The sequence below is a fragment of the Hibiscus syriacus genome, unplaced genomic scaffold (assembly GCF_006381635.1).
Source record: "Hibiscus syriacus cultivar Baekdansim isolate YM2019G1 unplaced genomic scaffold, ASM638163v2 tig00111837_pilon, whole genome shotgun sequence".
Lineage (NCBI taxonomy): Eukaryota > Viridiplantae > Streptophyta > Magnoliopsida > Malvales > Malvaceae > Hibiscus > Hibiscus syriacus.
This window is the reverse complement of record NW_024063194.1, coordinates 2,065,114-2,089,919: the sequence shown is the minus strand read 5'-3', so window position 1 is coordinate 2,089,919 and position 24,806 is coordinate 2,065,114. Positions and strand designations below refer to the sequence as shown.

At 32.6% G+C, this 24,806-nt stretch overlaps 1 long non-coding RNA gene across 1 annotated transcript; it reads left to right on the top strand.

The window, feature by feature from the left end:
* The first annotated feature begins 478 nt into the window (after positions 1–478).
* Positions 479–18,899, top strand: LOC120171908. The gene is made up of 3 exons (XR_005520914.1): positions 479–558; positions 1,268–1,371; positions 18,890–18,899. It is a non-coding gene; the product is annotated as an uncharacterized LOC120171908 (long non-coding RNA).
* Positions 18,900–24,806: the final 5,907 nt, after the last annotated feature.

The window sequence follows — 24,806 nt, the reverse complement described above, 5'->3', positions numbered from 1 at the left end:
ATATCAGTACAGCAAAATAGGTTTTTAGCGTATACGCCACTAACTTTTTACATATCGTGGCGTTTCTAGATAAAAACGCCATAAAATTACACATTCGTGACGTTGTCTTGAACTCGCTACACACATACCTTTAGTGGCGTTTGCAGTAAAAAAATGCTATTATAGACAAATATATGATGACATTTTTATAAAAACGTTGTTATAGACGTGTACTTTAGTAGCGTTTTTATAACAAATGTCAAATAATATCCATATACAGTGGTGTTTTTAAACACAACAATTGTGGAGCAATATAGTACCGTTTGGTAAAACAAATGCCGCAATTATCCAATCATTTATCCCACTTCACCCTTGTCTCCACTATTAAATTCTTAATCCATAATTTTCTCTCGTCTCTTTGAATATCACCGGTCACAGTCGAAAAAGAAAAAAATGAAACCATGAATTACCGCAGTAAATAATGAAATTATGGTTTTGATTTCCCCTCGTTGCTGGCATCTTCATAAACAATTCTAAAATCTCTCATCGAAAACAGATGCTTATAGTTCCACCAAAATGGTTAGTTTCTCCCCTTCATTTGAATTTCATTTCACCCATTTTCATTTTGTTCTGATTCTTTACTTACGATTTCAAATCACATTTCTTGTTATTTGCTTTCATAGTTTCAACTTTAAGGTTTTCTTTAAGATTTCAACGTGTTTGTTACTTTGATGGCGATGGTTGTCGGAGTAATGGCAGATTTTTAAGTTATACAAAAATAAAATTTTTGAACGATTCCAAAAATAAAATGGCTGAGTCAAACAAAGTAAAGTTGTTTCCTTTTCTCCCCTATTGTTGTTGTTTGGTTGATGAGAACGTTGATGAAGACAATAGAAAGCAAGTTGATTTTGAGTCACTAACTTACTGATCCGTGCAAACCTTATTCTCACAAATTTTGAAACTTAAACCAACTGGTTTAAATTGAATAGCTAGGTATGGCGTTTAGGACTATGATATTCCTTTGTATGCAGAAATTGGAACTTTAGTTTCTTAAACGAGTGTGTTCGATGTAATACTCCTTTTCAATGTGTTCCATAGTAGTTTCTAAATGGTATTAGGTTCTATCATATTTGTTTTATTACAAGTTATTTAATGATTTATTTGTTTGAATTTCTAGGTTTTCTGTTTTGTTTGATTTGAGTAAAGTTATTCTTCTTTGTTATTTTGTTTCAAAGTCTCTAGCACTGCTGTTTTGACTGAACTTTTCCTATTTTCCTTGTTTTTACAGGCTAGAGGGTTGAAGAAACATTTGAAGAGGCTCAATGCTCCATGGCATTGGATGCTCGACAAGCTTGGTGGTGCATTTGCATGTTATCTTCTCGAATATTTTTTGTCATTCTGTGATTTGATGCTACTATTTTTTAATTCTGTTTATTTTCGACGGTGCTACCCATGTCCAGGTATAGTTTATTTTATAAAAAATGTTTTGAATGTATTGAATTGATTCCTTTAAATGTCTTTGTGTTTTCAAGAATAAATTAATCAAATGAAAAACAGGCTGACGTTTTTTATAAGTTGATTGTAATTAACCCACTATTTAGATTTATTATAAATTAATTGTTACTATTGGCCACAGCCAAAACTTGAATTTATGTCTGTAGGAGATTGTGTGCAACGTAAACTGATTTTAAGGGATCATTGTAGTTTATTGTCTAATTTCTTTTCTATCCCTGTTCAGTGATCTTATAGAAATTTTATTTTCATTGTTTTCATTGCAGCCCTGATAGAATTCACAGTATCTGTGGCCCAAATTTTAAGTGAGCTGGAAATGTTGATTTCTATGAAGCAAGATCAAGTTTTGGTGCACAAGTTGTACAGGTATCTTCTAACGATAAATTTACATAAAATATCATTCAATTATATAATTACATATTACTGATTGAAATCTTTTTGTTCTTCAATTATGGAGTTTATTCAAGAGTGAATTATATGATATAGACAAGTACCCAAATTTTATTGAATTTTATTGAATCTTACTTTTTTTTTTCAAACAAGAGACTAAGAGACGACCTCTAACAGCAAATTTGACAGCAAAAGCAGTTCCTACTGTTGTTACTACTGATTCTACTGGATGCCACCAGGATTCTGTCCTCTCTTTGGCTTTTGTGAAATTGAAACAGAGACTCTTGATATTGTAGACACTAAATTTTTACCCGAGCAGCCCCCTCCATCCAGCAGCCCCTCCACGCATCATTTCCAGCAGCTTCCAGCGAGCAGCCCCTCCACGCATCAGTTGCAGCGGCTTTCAGCACTGCCAGGTGATCTAACGCCCTGCTGCCATGCTGAAGCCTCCAGAAGCCAGCTGCCTTGTCCACGTTGCTACCCTATGGTGAGTCACCACCATAGTTCGGTGACTCACAGAGGGCCATTCCTTTAACCGGTCCGAAGAAGACACCGGCGAGGCCTATAAATGGCCATCTCCTGCAGAGAAGAAAAGGAGCAGAGAGACAAACACAGAGGAGGACGGAGGAACAAAGGAGAACCATACCCAACACAGCAGAAAAAGGGGAAACAGACAGCAACCACCCAACAGCCAAATATCGAAAGAAAAGAGAAGAGAGAAACTTATCGAGGAAACTGCAGTCATCGGAGCCTCCTCGCACCGTCGGAAAGCCAAAAATCAAAGGTAAAAAAACCTTAGATCTAGGTCGATCTAAGGGGATTTAGGGTAAAAGGAGGCCGGATTTGGCCTTTAGGAGTTGAAATCCTTAATTTGGTGTAGTTTGGTAATCTTCGGCCACCGGAGACGGTGACCGGCGGCGGTGATCGGCGCCGGAATGTGGCAGCCGGCCTTCCTCTGGTTGGAGAATTTAGAGAGAAGGCAGAGCTTCTCTCTCTAAAAGAGAGAAGCCAAGCCAGAAAATGAAACAAATGGCCCTCTTAGGCCAGTTAAAGGGTATTAATACCCTCATCAAAACGACACCGTTTTGATGAGAGATGATTGTGCAATTTCACACATGATAAAACCCTTTCCGCTACCCTTGTAACTTTGTAACATTACATTTTAGTCACTTTAATCAAGTCTCGAACCTTTTAATTTAGACTCTTAATTTTAAATTAAATTATAATTTGGTCATATTCATGAAATATAAATATTTTAGGAAAATAACATATTTAGACCTTTAATTTTAATAATTAATATATTAATCCCGGTTATTTTAATTTGATATTCGAATTTAATATAATTTTAATTTAGTCACTATATTAATAATAAGGTAAAATACCATATTTAGTCCTTTTAATTATTAATATATTTTATTTTGATCTTGAATTATTAATTATTATTAAATTACATTAAATATACATATATTTAATAATAATTTAAAATTACATTAGGATAAAGACGTTTACTGGTCTATTATGACCATAATTTCCTTCTACCTAATGTAAAATAATATAATAAATTGTTTTTTAGTCTTTCTCCTTAATCAATGGCATCAATCATTGTGAATAATCTCTATATAAAATTTAATATTAAAAATCAAAATTTTCTTGTAACCGGTTGTAATAAAAAAGAAATATGAACATTTGTTACTATTACAAGTATGACAATATTTTTTTTGATAAATTATATTTTAATGTGAATTATTATCTATAGTTAATTTACACTAATAATATCTAGATTTTATTATTTTTAATTTAATCATATAGTTTTAATTTTTTATCACTGTTTTATTTTATTTAATTTTATCATTAACTTTTTAATTTCAATATGTTTAAATTAGTACTTTAATTATTATTATTTTATTTTAGTCATATATATATTTGATTAAATAATAATATTTGTTTATTTTAAATATTAAGAAATTGACAGTCTTAATGCAATTAGATGTCCTTTTTGATATTTTTTAATAAAATATTATATTTAATTCACTCTTAGTTAATCATATGTTTAGAAAAAATTATTATATTCTTATTAATATTTATTTATTAATATTAAAGAAAGGAGCAGTCTTAAAGCAACTAGATGCCATTTTCTGATATTTCTAAATAAATAAATATTTTATTTATAAAACCCTAAAAATATACATTTTTACTTTTTAAAAATTATTTTTCTTAAAATTATAAATTTGAAATAATAAGATTATAAATTAACCATATTTTTGAATTTTTAAATATCTAATAATAGAGACAATTTATAATTAATAAGTACCAATTTTGGGCGTTGTGGGGGTGCTAATCCTTCCCCAAACGTAATCGACCACGAATCCTGTTTTACTAAAATTTTTGGTTATACGCAAACCAATTTTATCTTTTAAATTATGTTTTATTCAAAACTATTTTAAAAGATTTTTTAGGTATTTAACCTACCTAACCCCAAAAGGTCAATGGCGACTCCTAAAAACATTTTTTTAAATCAAAATTATTTTTATCCCCGCCAAGTAAAATTTTTGCCCGGACAAAAATCGGTTACGATAGCTTGGCGACTCCGCTGGGGAAATTGGTCAAACTTTAAAATCAATTATAAATTGTCTCTATTAATTAAAAATTAAAAATTCATATATTTAATTTTTAATTCTTTCTTTTCAAAATTTTTATATATACTTATTATTTTCATAATATTTATATGTATATTATTTTATTAATGTTTCATTTTATTTTTCAAGTATTTTATTTCATTATTTATCTGTCAGATGTTTGAACATTTATCCTCACACACAACACATGCATTGCATAAACATAATCTCTATAACTGAGATTTGTCCCTTTTAAGTGGGAGTGAAAGCGACGTCTTCGTGAGAATTTATTCTCCGTGTCAGACCTAGCAAGTAGCTTTCGGGGTTCATATGCTCTATATCTTCGTGAGAATTTATTCTCCGTGTCAGGCATAGAGAAGTGTATCCCCTCGAATTGAACTCGATCCACTTTAGTCTGTGATGGACTAGGATAGAGGGTTAGCAGCCAAAGGGGGCACTAACAAGGACAATTCGGGTACCTTTACTCCTAGAATTGAAACCCTGCATATAATAAACCCTAGCACTTCACCTGATCTAAGACAGTATTGAACCTCTGTCCGTAGGTGTACACAAAGGAGAAATAAGTTCTAGCTTTTAATTTATTCATTATTTTTTTCTGAATAAATGCCTGCGAACTAGAAATCATGCAGTTAGGTTAATTTTTTCAAACAAAGCATGGAACTAGAAAGCATGAGGCTAGGAGTTATACCTTTATATATATAATTTTTCTTTCCATCAGTTGGTACTAACTATTATTTTTTTATTTTTCCATTTTTGTTTATATTCTTTTGTCTGCATTGCATGATCATGGCATAACCAAAAGGTGTTGACTTGAAAGACTGTTCATCAAATTGAAAAGAAATCGTAAATGGATAAAAAGTTTTATGATCAAACAAAATATGATGCGACCAAGGAAAGGCATCCTGAAGAAACTCTGAAGATAGAAATGAACAATGCACACAGAGATCCTGTTATATTAATACAAAAAGTACTCCACAAAGATTCTGCCAGATTGATACCAAAAGCAGACTATGGTAAGAGCATCAGTTAGGGCATTCAGAGTGGAGGAGGTTTTTATGAAGCTCAAGCATGCTATTTGAAGGACTTGAACGACCAAAACAAGAAATTGAGCAAAGAAATGAAACCATGCATGAATATTTTCAGAAGATCAGTCAAGCCTTTCAAAATGCTGGCCTAGGAAGTACCCCAGAAGAGTGGATAACAGGGGTCACCAAGCTGAAAAAGAACTGCAACTTATATGAAAATCTTGTTCAAGAACTTCTTGGACAAAAATGTTCTCTTACAAGGGAAAATGAGCAACTCCGAGAAGTGACACAGAAGATGAAGAAAAAAAATGTCACAGAAGAAGCTACAGTCCAGACAAACAATATGACCCATAAGCGGATAAACCAACCTAACTTTACAAAGAATTGAAACATACTGATAATTCAACTGTTGATCATGAATGGAAACTAACTTGGCTTTAGAGAAGTTAGGAGGGAAAGTTATCCCCTATATGTAAAGTTTTGTTGAAGTTAGGACTGAAAGATGTCCCATATATGTAAAGTTTTGTTTGATGCACGGAAACTTTTATGTTCAATGAAATCTGTTCTAAGATGATCACTATTGAGTAACACCTTTTCATACATGCATTTGTATTTTGCATTTGTACATTTTTACGTTTGTATTTACATTTACATTTTTAAACTTACATCATGCATTAAAACATATTTAATTAAATAATAATGTTTATTTATTTTCAATATCAAAGAAAAGGGCAGTCTTAATATAACTGGATGTCCTATTCTGGTATTTTAAATAATTTACATTTACATTTTTACATTTGCATATTTACATTTGGCATCTTTGCATTTGTATTTTTTTGTTTGATTTTGTATTGCACAATTTGTATTCTTATTATTACATTCACATATTTACATTTGCATTTGGCATCTTTGCATTTTTTATGTCATAATACATTAAAACATTCATTCATTAAAATAAGGATTTCAAATGAAGTGATCTTGATTTTTCCTTGAAGCAAGAACGCTCAGCACGACACAAGAAAAATTTCTAAAGAAACTGAAGATAGGCTATCCAAATTAGAGATAGAGCAAAAAGAGACACAAGAAAAATTGAGGAGCAAGTTGGCACAAATCGAAGCTAATTCTCAGATCGATCTACTGAACAATATGAAAGAAATGATTGAGAAGCATTTGACTGCTAAAAAGAGTCTTGTTGAAAACTCCACAAATCCTTTGGGTATTACACCTGTTCACATTCCTGAGCATACCTCTGTACGTCAGGAAATCCAATCACCAGTTCATTTCACTGTTAAGAACTCACAATATCAAGCTGGAGTTTCGTTCCCCACTGACTATCTTACTGTTTCTGGGTTTAAGTCAAATGAATTTTGTACTACTTCTAGAGAGACGGTTGAATCATTTTATGAGATTGACGCCAAAGAATTGAACTTGGTCCCCGACTTAGTTCTCCCACCAAATTTTAAAATTCCATATTTTGAGAAGTATAATGGGACCACATGCCTTGAATATCATATCATTATGTACTGTCGTCGTATAACTGGCTATGTAGAGAATGAAAAATTGTTGATCCACTGTTTCCAAGACAGTTTATCTGGGTCTGCATCCAAATGGTATAATCAGCTAAAACATACTCAAATATGTTCTTGGAGGGACTTAGCTCAAGCCTTTTTGGGTCAATACAAGCACATGGATGATATGACCCCTGATCAAACAATGTTGCAAAACATGAATATGAAATGCAATGAAAGTTTTCGACAGTATTCACAACGATTGAGTGGCGTCGCTTTTCAAGTGTATTCACCATTGACTGGAAGGGAGTTCACTACTTTGTTCATCAGTACATTAAAATTTCCCTATATTAATCACATGATAGGGGCTGCCCCTAATAATTTCTCTGACATAGTCATGATTGGAGAAATGATCAAAATAGCTATCAAGAATGGTAAAATAAGCAGATCTGACGATACTGAAGTCGAGAAAGAAGCTAAGGTTAATATAATGAGGTCTTATTCAGTTAAACATGGTGCCAAACCCTGTAAAATTGTTAAGAAGAAAAAGAATGTGCAGGGTTTTCAATTTTCTCTCTTCCATTGTTCAATTGAAAAACTGCATTCAAAAATGCTCTCCGCCAAATTAACTACTCCACGACTTGTTCCACCACAGTGGCCTCCAAATGAGAATTGGACCTATAAGGAGGATCCTTGGATAAATCAGACTGGAATTTCAAATTGTTCAGCTAAGGTTCCTGGTAACCTTGAGGGAAATTTCCAAGATCCCTTAGAGCAAGCAATTCAAAAATGCAAGAAAAAAGAAGGGGTTAAGGTTCAATGTTCAGAAACCGTTGTTGCAACAGAAACTAATGTAACCAAATCCTGCGAAGAATATTGGGCGCAAGAAAATGGAAAAATACTCCCATGGAGGTAATTCGAGATTGGCCTATAGGTCTAAAAAAGAATGAGGCAGATATGACCCAGAAGACACCTCATATACCTATATCAGATTTTTCGAAAACCAATAAAGCAAGGGGCAACTTAAGGAGTCTGGTTAATACTACCCTAGTTATAGCTGAAATGAGCGTCCAGAACCCCCTCGATAACATGAGAGCATTCAGTCGTTCAGAATGATCAAAGAAAGTGATAGCCTCGCAAGCAAGAAAAACTCTGAAGGTGTTTCAAGAATCTATCTCAGACCTGTACCCTCATTTGGTTAAAGGTCAATACATTACACCAAGATTGGTGAAGGTGTCACCAAAGCCTTATGCCCATTGCTACGATCAAAATGGCTTCTGTAATTTTCACTTGGGAGTATCTGGACATTCAACAGGGAATTGTTGGTCACTGTTAAAGGAAATAGAGATGCTCATTGACAAGGGAGTCTTGACACAAGAAACGATCAAGGAATGGGGGGCAAATAAAGATAAAAATCCTGGGCCAAGTACACACCCAACATTCAAGGAATAATAGATGCAAGCTAACTAAACGAGTGGAAGTTGTTATCTACCACTATAGTACCTTTCTATTTTTAGCATCTTGTTTGAACATGTTTTTTGTTCCTTTCTCTGCCTTGTGTGCAATAAATAAACTTGTGTTTCTTTTATGGTTATGAACAAAGAATTAAATTTTAATCTTGAAATTCTTGAGTATCAAGTAGATTAAATATTCTTTTAATTTTTCAAGAATTATAGATCTTTGGCAAGTGGTAAAATTATATCTTCCATATCCCATCCAATGCCAATTACCCGATCCTTACCAAAACCAAATACTGACACTACAATTATCTGAGATTCTGAAGAAATATCTCTACCTCTTTTTAAGACACCAACTCCAGATGTTTACCTTCTCGGGTAGAGTTGATTGATGATATTACCTTCCACCATATACATGACTTCCAAAGTCACACTTGTCATTCCAAATACAAAACCATCATAAACCAAAAGACCTCAAGAGAACCAAACTTTCAAATTATTTGTGAATCTTCCTGCAAGAAGAGACGAGATGAGGCATCATGGATCAACGTATCGAATATAATTTCGAGTGATTGGGGCATACTCAAAGAAGAAAAAAAAAAGGATTGATTGAAATAAATATATATCATGCATTAATTACATTGTTTTCATATAAATAAAGATTAATCTTGAATATTCATCCCCCTGGGGATACATTTTTTTTACAAAGGCTTCTGTGTATGAGATGACGAAAGGCATTGTTTCATTTATCCTTTTAAATATATGTATATATATATCCCTTGTTGTCCCCTTTTGAGCCTATAATATTTTTTCTAATTCAACCCTAACCAAGGATTACCCTCCACATTGGGGAGGCAAAGTGAAGATAGTTAATCCATCTTTATTACGAAGGCAAATCTTCATGAAATGAAGAGAGTTTTGAAATACAAGTTAGATCAAATGAAAAGTGTTTTAAGACCAATCCATTCAAGAATAACGAAAGAATTTTCAAAATACAAGAGGAAAATGAGGTTCTCAAAGCAATTGAGTCATATACTCATTCAAAAAAAAGGGAAAAAGGAAAAAGGAAAAAAGGAAAAAAGGAAAAAATTGAATCACGATGGGTGAATAATTGAGCCCAAAGCTACAAGGTTGATCAAGTACAATAAGTTCAAAGATTCATATTTCAACAAGAATCACAAGAAATGCTAGAGATGAATAAATCTTATGGAAAACCCCCCATCAAAGCAAATCCAAGTCAAGCAAGGCAAGATTAAAGGCATCAAAATTGATCCTTGGTTTAATTACCCTTAAACACTTGTTTGGGCCTTTTTATCCCTTTCTTTCGTAAACATAAGCCCTGGCCTACGTTACGTACCTGAAAAGTCCATGCTAATCATACATGGATTTCTATGTGAAATGGACTATCTTCAGATTCCATTCCGCCTCTCAGGATTGATTGTTATTTACAAAATTGTTTTTTTAAAATCTTTAATGCATGATATAAAAAATGATAAAAAGAGGTTCAAGATGTAAATTTGTAAATAACATCTTGGAACCAAAGGAGGATTTGAGTTGAAAACCTGAAAAGGAGGCTTGAATATGGAATGGTGCAACAACGACATAAGAGATGATCTTAAGCTCTTGATAAAGCACCGCACATCCCAAAGACGTCCCTGAAAGTCTGGAAACAAGAAGTATTTCTACATAGATGGGCATAACAACCATTTCTTCAAGTTAGTGGAAGCCCAAAGCAATATATTAAACTAACTTGAAAGAACCTACTTTACCAAAATCAACCTACACCTCAAATCAGGTAATAATTTTGACACTTGTCATATGACTATGATTTTTGAATGATTTAAAAGTGTAGTTGATTTATTTGATATTCATTAAACTCATTGTTTATGATTTAATTCTATTGTGAACCTGAGAAGGGCATTACTTTGCAAAATTCTTTCATTCTTCAATAAAGAAAGGAGAAAAAACATTTTCAAACAGGACAGTCTCAAATGAGGAAGGTCATTGAAGCAAGTTGATGCCTATTCTACCTCAATTGTAGAAAAAGAATAAATGAGGCCAGAATGATGAAGTATTTCACTTTCTTGAAAGCAAGTTGTTCAAGAAGCCAGAAAGTCTAGAGAATTGAACTTGTGGCGCTCTCCGGTGATATCATTAGCAATCCATCAGGAAAGATTATCGCTTATTTCATGCTGAGGGCGGTAAGAATCACCAGACAAATTATTTTCCCCAGCCATCAATCCATGTTTCTGGCAGATTACATCACAGAGATAAAAGTCCCAGTAAGATGTATTATGGGAATGAACAAGTCACTACCTGCACTCTGGTTATACTGTGATGATGGCTCAAGTCTTGATACATCATTGCTGTCTTTTCCATGCTGATCAATTTCCTTGACAAGATTATATCCATTATGTCTTTCAAAAGATTGCTGAACTTGAAATTGAGAACATATGGCACAGAATAAGACATTGGAACAAATTCTACATTTGTATGCCTTTCATATTGGGTAACATTGGTTACCTGATTCCAAAAGATGAGATAACCAGTTTTACTATGAACCAAACATTTCCATGGTTCAGGAAGAGTGAGATATTGCAGTGCATATTTTGAAGCAACAAAAAAGACAGTCGTTGTAGCACGCATTGCAAGAAAAGGCACCAATAAAAATATTATAGTTCATCTCAATGAGGTTTATTTCTTCCTGTAAGGTCGTTACAATGGATGCCATCGACGACAAGGTTGAATTCGCCAAATCTACTCATCAATTGCTCCAACTGATCACTATGTTCTTGCACATATGTTTTCAAATGTATGCCAAGAAAGTAGAACACAACCTCTGTATCACTGATCATAGAGAAAAGAGACAGGACATTGATACTACCAGGGAACATGTCTCTAGCAGATTGTACTCCTCGTGTATGGTTTTTAGGGAAACCTAGAAACATTTCTACCTCATCCGATTTAAGCGGAACAACTTTATGCCTTCCAATTCATACCGGATTCCATTTTTGGCACTCATATAGAACATAATTTTGGACACTCAAAGATGACTCATCGTCATAAGCTTCAAGAGCCTTAAGGATCATTTCTGCCAATTTGGCACTTCCTGTACATGTTTGTAAACAGTTCAACTTTGTTCTTGAAGCCCAGGAAGGCCACCATGTTTAGTCAATGGAAAAGCATCATGTATGGCGCATGGAGGAAGCAAAATAAGAAGAAATCTGTTCTCAATTGGTAGATTATGAATATAGCCTTTTTCCGTGTAGCAGCATGAAAATATTTCGAATCTACAAATTCTAGCTCTAAATCAGTACTGTGACATTTCAGTCTAAGCACCAATTGGAGCAAGTGTCACGTTCTCTTAGTAGAAATAAGGAGGCCCAATAGCATCTAGTGGAAATGTTCTTTGAGTTATCTGATATGTTTCTGAAGAAGTGCGTCAGCAGCCTTTGATATTTGAGAAGCACATATAAAATCTGTCAACTCTACAATTGATGAATTCAGACCACATATCTCCATGGTTATTGAAGCCTTAGCCTCTGAGTAACCCATTTTTGTCAAGTATAACAGTTTATTCTCCTCATCAGAATCATAATTCATGATTTCCTCGATATCAGAAGAACTATCAATATCTGTGAAATCATCATGAAAGATCGCTTCATAATCAGATGAGTTGTAATCAGAATCAACATGTTGCATGAGTGCGGATTTTTTATGAGCCTGTACCACTGTATATGTATTCTTGCCATTGCATCAGATTACTGTTCGCGTAAATTGGTTTCTCTCCCACAGAAAAGTATATTTCAGAGATAGCCTTCACTGAAAGATGATAAGCCACTGTGTAAGCCTGGAATGGATTACCAAGCGATTTATACCGCTCTGTCTGACTAAATCCCTCCAGATCCATAAAACAGTCACCTCATTCAGAAGACATAAATCTTAGACGTTTCTGTCAGAATGATTGAGTACTTCTTAAGTTTGTGACAACATGAAGAGAATTCCTCCAGTTACTTGACAACAGTACTGTTCAGTGACACTAGAATGAGAGTATTCAAGATAAACAGATTTGGGGCACGAATAAAGCCACAAGTACCCATAACAGTGCATTGTCAAAATTGGACCTCATAAGGATCATGATATTCCAGTCAAACATACATTGAGAGTGAATCAGAAGCAGAATATTGAGGCATCTCGAAAGCCCAATTCAGACAGATCTAGAGGGACATCTTGAGGGCCTATTTCAACCAGAAATAAAATATTGGGGCATTTTGAAGGCTCACAGTCAGTATGAATATTTGGGCATTTTTGAAGGCTCATCTCAACAAGAAGTAATGTTGAGCACACTTTTAACATCTGTATCAGCAAATGTTGGGGCATTTTAAAGGTTCCTTCAGACAGATCCATGTGGGGCATTTTGAAGGCTCAGATTAACAAGAAGCAAATTTGGGGCATGCTGAAAACCCTTTTCAATCAGAATCAAGAATATTGATGTATCCTGAATGTTTATATCAGCAAAATGCTGGGGCATACTGAAAACCCTTTTCAATCAGAATCAGGAATGTTGATGTATCCTGAATGTTTATATCAGCAAAATGCTGGGGCATGCTGAAAACCCTTTTCAATCAGAATCAAGACTATTGATGTATCCTGAATGTTTACATCAGCAAAATGCTGGGGCATGCTGAAAACCCTTTTCAATCAGAATGAGGAATGTTGATGTATCCTGAGTGTTTATATCAGCAAAATGATTGGGCATGATGAAAGCCCTTTTAATCAGAATGAAGAATGTTGATGTATTTTGAACGTTCGTATCAGCAATTGTTGGGGCATGCTGAAAGCCTATTTCAATCAGAATCATGAATGTTGATGTATTTTGAACGTTCGTATCAACAATTGTTGGGGCATGCTGAAGGCCCATATCATCCTGTGTCAAGATCATTGACTTGAAAAAAATATTTCCAATGAGACATAAAGATATGAAGAATGAAAATGGTGAAACAGTAACAGTCGAGCTGACTATACATAATTGCTTCGTTCATCATGCAGTTGCATTAGGGTCCTGTTGTTGAACAAATATATACTCAGCAAGTATGGTTTCAAATACCCAATCTTCTTAACCATGTGTCACATGGCAGTGTGTTCTTTATTAAGATACACCATGGTTGCATGAATAAAGATGATCCCCAGGTAGACCATTCGATCCGGGGTTCAGTTCTTCAAAATCTCAGCTTTCAATTTTGCATTCTCTGTGTCGATGACAATTGAAAATATTTATTTGAGATTCCTGGCAGTTAGTTTCAACCATATTGTTGGGGTTACGAAGCTGTTTTTCACATCAGTTTTTGATGACATTGAATAAAGAGGCTCGACTTACTTATATTGCTCTTTCCCGTTGTTACTGGGGTTATCATTGTCATTTAGGCTGAACTGAGTTTTCATCCATTTAGTTTTATCATGTGCGTTTCATCCCCAGCGGCAAGAATTCCATGGATATCATTTTGTACATGGCTCATATAGTTGATATGGTTTTACTTCATACAACGCTCATCATAGAAGAAATCGTGATCGATATCACATTTTTCCCTTGTCCGAGATAATATCAAGATCATTCCGTGTCTCTTATTCAATTCGACACTGACACATCTTGTGAATTTGACCAACTTTTTGGTCATGAAACACGCCAGCATCTCATTTGTATTCCCACTAAATTTTGTTCTCAAGTGGTCTGGTGACATCATATAAAAGCTTTGGACACTGTGCAAAGAGTTTCCCTGAACATCAATCCAAGCAGAAACCACATGAGATGATGAATGTGTTGGCAAATGTTTTACAAACCAGTAATTATGGTGTTGAACCAATTTTGTGATCATATGGTTTCCAATTATTGATCCAAGATGAAGTTTGTCTTTTTCAACCCCAAGGTTTGAAATGAGATATGATGAAGACTTCTTTCCACATAAGGGAAGCAGAAATTTTAACAAAAAGATACTAGTGGATCCAACGACAGGAATTTCAAAGATTTTTAGCAAAGATTTGAATCCATCATTCAATGGATCAACATTTCCGGAAGAGTTCATAATGAGAAGAACTCATTTGAAGAAGAAAGAGGAAGTTTATAATGAGAAGAACTTGTTCAACCTTTTGCTCAAATCCATCACTTGATGGATCAACATTTCCAGAAGTGTTCATAATGAGAAGAACTCATCTGAAGAAGGAAGAAGAAGTTCATAATGAGAAGAACTTGTTCAACCTTTTGCTCAAATTCATCACCCGATGGATCAGCGTTGCCAGAGAAAGTTCATAATGAGAAGGATTTATCTGAAGAAGAAGAAAAAGTTCATAATGAGAAGAGCTTGTTCAACCTTTTGCATAACTCTATCACAGAAGGAGATAAATCAACACCAACTTTTCTAGAGAAAGTTCATAATGAGAAGAACTTATCTGAAGAGGAAAAGAAAGTTCATAATGAGAAGAACTTGTTCAACCTTGCATTGATTCATCTCCTATGGAATTGAATGAAAGAAGAACCTCATTTGAGGATCAATATTTCCAGAAGTGTTCATAATGAGAAGAACTCATCTGAAGAAGGAAGAAGAAGTTCATAATGAGAAGAACTTGTTCAACCTTTTGCTCAAATTAATCACCCGATGGATCAACGTTACCAGAGAAAGTTCATAATGAGAAGAATTTATCTGAAGAAGAAGAAGAAGTTCATAATGAGAAGAGCTTGTTTAACCTTTTGCATAACTCTATCACAAAAGGAGATAGATCAACACCAACTTTTCCAGAGAAAGTTCATAATGAGAAGAAATTATCTGAAGAGGAAAAGAAAATTCATAATGAGAAGAACTTGTTCAACCTTGCATTGATTCATCTCCTATGAAATTGAATGAAAGTAGAACCTCATTTGAGGATCAATATTTTCAGAGGAAGTTCATAATGAGAAGAACTCATCTGAAGAATGAAGAAGAAGTTCATAATGAGAAAAACTTGTTCAACCTTTTGCTCAAATTCATCACCTGATGGATCAGCGTTGCCAGAGAAAGTTCATAATGAGAAGAACTCATATGAAAAAGAAGAAGAAGTTCATAATGAGAAGAATTTGTTCAACTTTTTGCTCAATTACATCATAGAAGAAGATAAATTATCATCCCCATTGGAAGAATGGAAGAGTTCATAATGAGAAGAACTAATCCAAACAAAGAAGAACTTGTTCAACATTTCCATTTTAATTAAGAGAAGTCAAATGAACAAAAATTTATTATCTTTTCGTCTTTGCCCTATTCTTGTTAACATAAGAATGAGCAAAGAGGGTCAGCTGTAGACACTAAATTTTTACCCGAGCAGCCCCCTCCATCCAGCAGCCCCTCCACGCATCATTTCCAACAGCTTCCAGCGAGCAGCCCCTCCACGCATCAGTTGCAGCAGCTTCCAGCACTGCCAGGTGATCTAACGCCCTGCTGCCACGCTGAAGCCTCCAGAAGCCAGCTGCCTTGTCCATGTTGCTACCCTATGGTGAGTCACCACCATAGTTCGGTGACTCACAGAGGGCCATTCCTTTAACCGGTCCGAAGAAGACACCGGCGAGGCCTATAAATGGCCATCTCCTACAGAGAAGAAAAGGAGCAGAGAGACAAACACAGAGGAGGATGGAGGAACAAAGGAGAACCATACCCAACACAGCAGAAAAAGGGGAAACAGACAACAACCACCCAATAACCAAATATCGAAAGAAAAGATAAGAGAGAAACTTACCGAGAAAACTGCAGTCATCAGAGCCTCCTCGCGCCGTCAGAAAGCTGAAAGTCAAAGGTAAAAAAAACCTTAGATCTAGGTCGATCTAAGGGTATTTAGGGCAAAAGGAGGCCGAATTTGGCCTTTAGGAGTTGAAATCCTTAATTTGGTGTAGTTTGGTAATCTTCAGCCACCGGAGACAGTGGCCGGCGGCGGTGATCGGCGCCGGAATGTGGCAGCCGGCCTTCCTCCGGTTGGAGAATTTAGAGAGAAGGCAGAAAATGAAACAAATGGCCCTCTTAGGCCGGTTAAAGGGTATTAATACCCTCATCAAAACGACACCGTTTTTATGAGGGATGATTGTGCAATTTCACACATGATAAAACCCTTTCCGCTACCCTTGTAACTTTGTAACATTACATTTTAGTCACTTTAATCAAGTCTCGAACCTTTTAATTTAGACTCTTAATTTTAATTAAATTATAATTTGGTCATATTGATGAAATATAAATATTTTAGGAAAAATAATAGATTTAGACCTTTAATTTTAATAATTAATATATTAATCCCGGATATTTTAATTTGATATTAGAATTTAATATAATTTTAATTTAGTCACTATATTAATAATAAGGTAAAATACCATATTTAGTCCTTTTAATTATTAATATATTTTATTTTGATCTTGAATTATTAATTATTATTAAATTACATTAAATATACATATATTTAATAATAATTTAAAATTACATTAGGATAAAGACGTTTACTGGTCTCTTATGACCATAATTTCCTTCTACCTAATGTAAAATAATATAATAAATTGTTTTTTAGTCTTTCTCCTTAATCAATGGCATCAATCATTGTGAAGAATCTCTATGTAAAATTTAATATTAAAAATCAAAATTTTCTTGTAACCGGTTGTAATAAAAAAGAAATATGAACATTTGTTACTATTATAAGTATGACAATATTTTTTTGATAAATTATATTTTAATGTGAATTATTATCTATAGTTAATTTACACTAATAATATCTAGATTTTATTATTTTTAATTTAATCATATAGTTTTAATTTTTTATCATTGTTTTATTTTATTTAATTTTATCATTATCTTTTTAATTTCAATATGTTTAAATTAGTACTTTAATTATTATTATTTTATTTTAGTCGTATATATATTTGATTAAATAATAATATTTGTTTATTTTAAATATTAAGAAATTGACAGTCTTAATGTAATTAGATGTCCTTTTTGATTTTTTTAATAAAATATTATATTTAATTCACTCTTAGTTAATCATATGTTTAGAAAAAAATTATTATATTCTTATTAATATTTATTTATTAATATTAAAGAAAAGAGCAGTCTTAAAACAACTAGATGCCCTTTTCTGATATTTATAAATAAATAAATATTTTATTTATAAAACCCTACAAATATTCATTTTTACTTTATAAAAATTATTTTTCTTAAAATTATAAATTTGAAATAATAAGATTATAAATTAACCATATTTTTGAATTTTTAAATATCTAATAATAGAGACAATTTATAATTAATAAGTACCAATTTTGGGCGTTGTGGGGGTACTAATCCTTCCCCAAACGTAATCGACCACGAATCCTGTTTTACTAAAATTTTTGGTTATACGCAGACCAATTTTATCTTTTAAATTATGTTTTATTCAAAACTATTTTAAAAGATTTTTTTAGGTATTTGACCTACCTAACCCCAAAAGGTCAATGGCGACTCCTAAAAACATTTTTTTTAAAATCAAAATTATTTTTATCCCCGCCAAGTAAAATTCGTGCCCGGACAAAAACCGGTTACGATAGATATCAACCAGTAGAGATGAGGCTATTAAGATTTGGAAATGAATAGCCTAATTTTTTTTTTACAGTTTGTGAGCATGTAGGTTTATATGAGATTCGTCTTTATTATTATTAATGCAATGCCTTACTTATCAATGATAAAGGGGAAATACCATTCTCTTATTCTTGCTTCTATGTGCGAAGTTCATTGATATTAAAATTGAATCCTTTTGATTTCCAATTTGCATGAAATGAGGATTTTTAGATGACCAGAAAAATGAACGCAGAAAAGTATGAATGAGAACGTGATAATGCAGCACACGCCACTTTTCCAAAGATGATGGGCTAACTTCCACATGTCCCATTTACAAGAAGCTGGGCCAAACTCTTAAAAGAAAAACATCAGACTCCAGTATAGGCTTGCTTTCATCAACAAAGGAATCCAAGCCCACATAGAGACAGATTAATTTAAGGAGGGAAACTTAACTATCTTTTCTTTCAATAATAATACAACATGAGTACATTTTTGCAAAAGTTGATTGTCTTGTGCCTTTGAAGCATTATTTCCTTTAAGTTCTTCCAAGTTCTTTAGAGAGAGATATTCACAGTCTGGTTCGCCTTTTCATTGCGATTAGAAGGGCTGGTTAGAGTCGTATTGCCGAGTTTACCTTTTCATTGCGATTAGAAGGGCTGGTTAGAGTCATATTGTCGAGTTTACCTTTTCATTGCGATTAGAAGGGCTGATTAGAGTCGTATTGCCAAGTTTACATTTTCATTGCGACTAGGAGGGTTTGGTAAGGCATATGCATCTATATTCCATCTCCATAAGCCATCATTTTCTTCCTCTATCATCACGCCAACATCATTCCCAAAACCCTAAGATTTGCGCTAAGCGCATACCTACTAGGGGTAAATTTTTAAATCTCTTTTTATGAAGATACAACCGTCAAAATTATGTTCCGTCTTCTTCGTTGCAATCCTTATCTCGTCATCGTTCCAATGAGTATTTATCCATCCAAATCCATTCACAGCAACCCTTGCCGCCCATTATAAGGGAACAACAAAAACAACAAAACCCTATTCCCATATGCAATGGGGTAAGGGGGAAGTAGGGTAGTAGGCTACCCCCAACGCCAGGTTGAGAGCAGCTTTCGTGGAAGACCTCCGGCAATTAGAAAATAAAAATAAAGATAAAATACAATGATTCTTCTTTCCTTTTTGTCCTTATTTTAATAGAATTGTCTTAACAAATTCTTCTTTTCTTAATCTCAATAAATAAAAACCCTAATCCAATTACCTTGTTACCGCCCACATCATTCATTCATCCTCTCATTCTTTAATCCAATCTAGAGCTTTCTAGGTTTGATTCATCAATGAAAAGAAACGATGATCTTCCGCTTCAAATTCTCTATCAATTGGTATCAGATTTGTAATGATTCTTGGAGAGAATCAAACAAGTTTTATTGTTCTTGCAAGCATACAACGCCAAGGTACCCCAACGGAGCTAATTGAGACAAGTTCATCATTTTCAGGTTATTTTTAATTTTTTTTTAGTTTAGTTTCAATTAATTATGTTAGTTTTCTGTTTTTCATAAAAAAGTAAAGAAACAAATCAAAAAATCAAAAAAGAAAAGAAAAATGCACAAAAAAGAGAAACAAAATAAAAAAACCAGATAATACAAACGAAGGAATTTGTAAATGATTTTTTACAGGTGCTTTCCTCATCATAAGAGAAATATTGAATTCAAATTTCAGATCAATCGAACTTCATTTGACCCTCTGATCCATCGTTCAAGATTGAGAGATAGATTTGAGCGATGGTTTTTGTTGAAAATTTTCTAGAAATAATTTGGTTATGAAATTATCCAGATCTAACCTACACTCATTGGATAACATCTACAAAATAGTTTAGAATTGTTGGAGATCGGCAACCTCATCAAAGACGTTTCTCAAGTAGATTTAGCCAATCAGGGTTTTTTCGTGATTAGTTTTTCCAAACTTTTCTTTGACTCTTATTGCAATAGTTCTTTTGTTTTACCTTTTTATTGTTCTTCTGCATCATCTAACACATTCTCTTCCTTGTTTTACACTTCAACAAATTTGTTTATTTGCGGTTTCTAAAATATTGACATTGAAATTTACATTTACGTCACTATTTGTATTTTGTGACGTAAAAGTTGATGTCACGACGAACGTCACACTAGGTGTGTCACTAAATGTTAATGTGATGATGTGTATGTTTTCGTCACTTACTGCTAAACATATTATGACGTTAATGCATAACATCACATTATAATTTGTATGTAGTAACAATTAATTATGTCATCAAATAATATAAAAAATTGTCACTAATTGTTTATATCATCATCAATAATATAATATTTTTTGTATTAATGACGGAAAATATATTGTCATAATTTCTTTATTAGATTATAAAAAATATAAAATTATAATAAAAAAAGTAGTTATAATTTACAATAAAGGACACAACTTTTTGGAATTTACAATAAAATACAAAACTTTTTGGAATTTACAATAAAGTACAAAACTTTTTGGAATTTACAATAAAGTAAAAAATATTTTATAAATTACAATAAAATACAATACTTTATAGAAATTACAATAATGACATTTCTTACAAATAAACCATGATTTTTTTTTGTTTTCTTCTTCCTTACCTTTCCCTTAGCAACTTTTCTTTCTATCTCTTCTTCTGGAGGAAGTTCTTCGATTAGTGGTGGAACCCATGGGAGCAGTCAACACCTAGTTTTATCTTTCGCTTCCTTGCCACCTCTTTGTTACAGAATTTGACCTTTCAGCAGTTGCAAAGAAAAAATAGAAGAAGAAAATTAAGTCAATATCTGAAATAATCGAACTTCTAAGGCATAATCAGGTGCTATATAACAATGTTTCATCTTCAAGTCATCGACCTTTTCCCACCCTATTATAAGAATTTTAAAAAACATTAGAAAATGCCTATATAAACATGTCATGATTCTGACAATCTACGGATTTATAATCAAATGTGATGAGGATACTTAAGGAAAATAAGTTGCTTCAAACAGTCAATAACATGGAATCTACTAATGTTAGTTCGATGGCATCCTTTGTAAATTTGCTCTCCATTAACAAATTGTGTTCAAACAAATTACATTATAATTTGAACTTCAATGCACTTGCTTCATGTTAGTCAAATCTAATATATGAAAATCTAAAAAATAATATAACATATACCCTAGCAGCTCCAACGCTGCTAGGAATGATATTGAAGGAAGCAGCTCTACCGACTCTCTTGTCCTTCGTTTATGGCCCATCAACAATATTTTATGTATCTGAATTAATACAATAGAAACATCAGTCAATAATACACAAATGGTTGCAACAAGAAGTACCATAACAGCTCAAGTACTAACCAATAATAGAGTGGACAATGGTCATAAGACCCTCAACAAATGGTTTCAAGAAGTATCATTAAAGGAAAAAAATTCAGATGAATAATGCAGTAACTCATCAAAGGATCTGTGTTTCTCCAAAGGCTTATTCACTTCAATATTCTTATAATATATACCATCCTCCAAAGTCTATTACACCAAAATAAATGTATATTAGAATAAAAATTAAAAAAAGAGGATAAACTGAGAGCAGGGTTGCAGGGTTTCAAGGAACCAAACACAAATGGCGAAACTCAAGCAGTACATATGTCTAAAGCTTACAAACATATAACCTAATATTATCCTATTTTTTATTTCCACTATAGCTTGCCGCATGTTTCCATGTCTTTTCCTTACTGGTTTCGAAATAATGAATCTCCTAAGAATCCACATTTCTTTAAACCTCATCTTATACAGATATATTATTATTAAAAGGCGCGAACGTAATTATTATACTTTCTTAAGAAATCACATAAATTCGAGACCCCCAATAAAATAAATTTTAAATTTTTCATAGGTTAACCCATATCTTACTTATTACTATTTAAAATAATAATATATTTTCCTTTAGCATTCGAAAACCATGGAAGGAATTGGACCTTGAAGATTTCATAACTCTAACAACCATTTGATAATCAATAAAGGGTCGGAAGAGATGGGCAGATCCTTACTAGTCAAAAACGAAGGCACAAAAAAAAAAAAAAATAGAGAGACAACGATAAGCGGTGGTAGCATTCGATCCCAACGGTGATGCCTCAAGTGACCACATACGATCATACAAATCAGCGGCGGCGCGATGGTAGCAGATAACCCAGGCAAAGGCGCTAGCTTCTAAAACCTAAGGATTGTTTTTACCTTTTGCAAACTCACGCTGCAACTAAAGAATATTACTTTTTTTTTTTTTTAAATTTGAGAGATGGTAATCGGCTGCAAGCTTTAGGCTTTACTTCCAAATATCCTTAAAGTTTATTTTTATTAGCATTAAATTACATATACATATAAATATATTAGAAAACTCTTTTAAAAATAATTCTTTTAATTCACCAGGTTAAACGTCACTTATACATACGTACGTGTGTGTATATATATATATATTTATATATAATTCACATGCCAATTAAAAATCATTTTTTAATACGTAAAATTTTTAATTTTACATTAGGTGTAAGTGGATCCTAATCATATTAAAAACTTAGTTTTTTTTTAAATATATGTCAAAAGATAAAAATTAAAGTTCGGTCCTTGAATAATTTATAGCGTTTTTAGTCAATTAATTTAGTCATTGATGAATCAAATTAGTCAAAATTAAATTGATCAAACTTCTTTTTCTTTAACCATTAATCGAATTGAATTTTTAAAAATTATTAAATGAGCTGAACAAAGTTTGATCAATTTTTGAATTAACAAAATTTTATTATAATTTTTTAGATAGATTAATTTGAATTTAAATAATTTTTTACCATATGGATTATAGTTTGATTGGATCTTGAAAGTTTAATGTGTATATTGTTGTTAAAAAAATAATTGGATCTTGATTCTTATTAGGTTTGTGCTTAGTATATATATATATATTGGTTAATTAATCAGTTTCAAATTGAATTAATAGTTAATTAAATTTAAAAAAAAAATCTTAATCATTAACCTATCCAACATTTAATTACTCGACCAACTAACCAAATTCAATTTCAATTCGACCGATTAATTCAGTTAAAACCTAACAATGTCCACCCCTAACAGTCTATAATTCACATTAATTACTTGGAATTTCTAAAAGTTACAGATTGACCATTGAAACTTTATATATTTTTCAATTTAATCAAAATTTCATAATTAATATATTGAACATTAAATTTAAACCCCTTTTAATCTTGATTTTGGGGCTCGACTTATATAATTATCTTATTAGTACTCAACTTATATAAGTATCTTATATGTATTAAACAAAAAATGTCTTCAATATATATATATATATATAAAAGTTTGAAAAATTCAAAAAATTATATAAAAAAATCACTAATAAGATTTTGAATTAGCGGCATATCTAAGATGTCACTAAAAGTTTTTTTCTCAAAATTTTTAAAATTGTCATATAAAAATAAGATTGTGACAGATAATTGCCTTCATCACGTTAAACTTATTTTTCGCTTGAATAAAATGTCATCTTTTATATCTTACATAATGTGACAAATCAAATTGTTACAAAGAAAACTTATTAGTGACAAATCTATAATGTTACTAATTCAAATCATTTCGTCATAATAATAAATCGTCACTCATACTTCCATTTTATTAGAGACGATTTTAAGGTGTTGCCATTTAATCTAAATGTCGTTGAAAGATTTCCCACCAATATTTTGAGGTAAATTTTGCCTCCAAGCGTATAGTGACGAAGATCAATGACCATTTTTAAAATTTCTATAAAATATATACAATCAATCACTAAATGTGACGAAAATAGAAAAATGTCACTTTTATAGTATATTTTGTGACGTTATATGCAATGTCATATAGAAATTTTGTCATATATAGATAAATTTGATGTAGTAGTAGGATTCAAGAGTTTTCATATTTCTTATTTCTTGCATTCTCCTTATTTTAGAGTTTTAACTTTCTTTGGCCTCTTAAAAAACTTAAGTAACGTTTTCTTCCTTTGCTAGTGATTGAACTCCAATACGAACATTAGAAATATTTTTGGAGAAGAAAGTTTTAAAGAGTATAAGATCAGCTTTCTTGTATCTCGTTATGGTACTTCATTGGAGTGACATGTGTGTTTTCTTGTTTTCTTTTTTCTTTTCACTTTAAAATTTTTGCTTTTGAGTGTTGTGATTTCAGGATGGGCGAAGAAGCTTTCAACAATACCTTACCAACACTATTAAATGTTGCAAATAAACTGTCCACCTTACTATATGGAATTCAACAATGATTGAATGACATAAACTTGTCCATACGACAACAATAGGTTCAACTGCCACCGGTCGATAACACGAGCAAAGACAATGAACCAAATAACTTCATGGTTCATAGGCGTGCACAACCCTAATTTCAAATGCTTGAATTATTCTTTAAACTAAAGTTCACAATTCCATAATTTAAAGGATACTATGATCCAGATGGTTACATCAATTGGAAAGGAAAGATTGATCTCATGTTTTCCTATCATGACTGTCCCATCGCAAAATAGGTACCCCTTGTCACTATGAAATTCTTGGGCTATGCACACACTTGGTGGATGTAACTAGAAAATCAATCCACGATAATAGGATCCAAGACATTACATCATGGGCCACACTAAAGGACGTCATGAGAAATCGCTTC